This window comes from Aplysia californica, unplaced genomic scaffold, assembly GCF_000002075.1.
Source record: "Aplysia californica isolate F4 #8 unplaced genomic scaffold, AplCal3.0 scaffold00292, whole genome shotgun sequence".
In the NCBI taxonomy this organism is placed as follows: Eukaryota; Metazoa; Mollusca; class Gastropoda; order Aplysiida; family Aplysiidae; genus Aplysia; species Aplysia californica.
This window is the reverse complement of record NW_004797562.1, coordinates 860581-863279: the sequence shown is the minus strand read 5'-3', so window position 1 is coordinate 863279 and position 2699 is coordinate 860581.

The window sequence follows — 2699 nt, the reverse complement described above, 5'->3', positions numbered from 1 at the left end:
ATTATTATCATTTCTATAATTATAAATAGCATTGACATTATAACGATCAACTAGCAGCTCACACCTGAGAGCTGAGGTAGCCAGGGAGGGACTCACAGAGTTCATCCTTTCTCTTCTGAGTTCATCCTTTCTCCTCTGAGTTCACCCTTTCTCCTCTGAGTTCACCCTTTCTCCTCTGAGTTCACCCTTTCTCCTCTGAATTCACCCTTTCTCCTCTCTTTGGATTCAGAATTGGTTTGAGCGAAAGTAACAATGATTGCTTGCATCACATGGTTTCGATATCACATGGTGACAATATCACATGGTGACAATATCACACGGTGACGATATCACACGGTGACGATATCACATGGTTACAGAATCACACGATAACAATATCACAGTGACAATATAACATAGTGACAGAATCACATAGTGACGATATCACACTGATTTCTAGAACATCCCAAATGTAATCACACCATCTCTGGCCTTGTTCTATCAAATATTGAAACAGATATCCCACAACCGTTTCCTCACTACAAAAATAACAATCTACAGTTTTATACTTCCCGGGAAGCTGAGAATGATTCCTCGTGGTCTACAGCGTAATGGGGTCATTATTATTATCATTATTATTATTATTATTATTATTACAATTATTATATTGTTGTTATTGTTGTTATTGTTGTTATTATTATTATTGTTGATATGACTACTATTATTATCATCATCATTTTTATTAGTATTATAATAATAATAATTATTATTGTCATTATTATTTATTATTATTATTATCATTATCATTATCACTATCATTATTACTAACATTATCATTGTTGTTATTATTATCATTATTATTATAGCAATTTCAACTATTATCGTACTACTCTCAAGAAACAGCGTATCTGAAATCATCCCAGAAGCAGCCCAAAAGCTGTGTTTTCCAACCCTCACTATGTTCCCACAACCCCTGAAGGTCGAGATCTTATTATACTCTTAAGGGATCCTCAAATGACGACCGATAATCCGGCAAAGTTACAACACGCCATCTCATCATCTCTTACATTCTTTCACATTTGTCAGGATTCGCTGGCAATAACTGAAGTCTTTTTCTAATGCTTCTTATGCTTTTATCTAAACTAGGACGCCCTCATGCTCTTTCTAAATGCAACGATGTCAGAACTGGTATGATGGTTATAACTCCACTTACTTTTCAACAACCACTCTCTCAGTGCACGATGTCACACATATCGGAGGATCTCCCTACATTGTCTGTAAATGTCACAATTATATCACATTTGGTCGCTTTTAAGCACAAGGGAGCCATTCCGAAAAATCTTGTTTTGAGACAATGGAAGGTTGAGACAATGAGAGTTTTCTTTGCAACCAAAACAAATATACCCACCATTTGGACCAAACTTCTCCTATAGGTAGGGCAATGCCCACTTTTGGGGTAGGTCAAGATTTCTGGAAAACCCCGAAATCTGGGTTAGCCCGCACGTCCTTCAAAGCGACCGTTTTTGATCTACAAAATCAAGTTGGGAAAAAAATCTCTCAAGGTCCCGAAAATATAAATTTGTCAAATCATTGAACATGTGCCATAAAACAGAGGAAACGACAGCATCTTGTGTGTTTTAACAACATTCTGGGGCGCAAATCATTCTATCAAATCACCTCACAATCTCTTACGTCATATCTATCAAATCATTACATACACAATCTCTCACATCATATCTATCAAATCACTACATACACAATCTCTCACATCATATCTATCAAATCACTACATACACAATCTCTCACATTATATTTATCAAATCACTACATACACAATCTCTCACATTATATCTTTCAAACCATCACACACAATCTCTTACATCATATCTCTCAAATCACTACATACACAATCTCCTATATTGTATCTTTCAAACCATCACACACAACCACAAACTATCACTGACACATTCACAGAAACAATCATAAACTTGGGCAGATAAAGTTATCAGTATTGAAAAAACAAATCATTAAATGAACCAACAACATACCAGCTCTAATTGTCTTAGACAAGAAACAACTGCGGGACAGCCTGGAACAATCTGCCATACAGCCTGACGCTCCAATCTCCCCCTACAAACTCACCAATGTCTTCGGATACAAATCGACCTGTCAAGAACAGCTCAAACGTCAATACAGAAAAAAGACCAGCTTTTTCACTTTGTTTAAATACATTTGTAGAATTTGAGTCATTTTAAGTCATTCTGGGAGGTTCTAAAGTGAACCTTTATCTAGACATGGCGCCAAATTACATGCGAACGAAGGTTACATTCTCAAACATCATCGCCAGAGCTCAGAAACAAATCCTTTAGGTGTCTGACACCTTCATTATCATTGACAAACAAAAATGTGGACTGGACAGAACTGGTATGATGTTTACAACTCCACTTACTTTTCAACAACCACTCTCTCACTGCTTGAATGAGTCAGCGATATGCATAGAGGATGGTGGTGTAGGTGAAAGGTGAAAGGTCAAACATGTCACAGGACAGGGGAGGCAACACGAGAACACAGCGATATCATAAGACTGGACACAAGGCCTCACGATCACGTGTATCCGTCACCTCAGAGAGAGAGAGTGTGTGTGTGTGTGTGTGTGTGTGTGAGTGTGTGTGTGTGTGTGTGTGTATGTGTGTGTGTGTGAGTGAGTGTGTGTGTGTGTG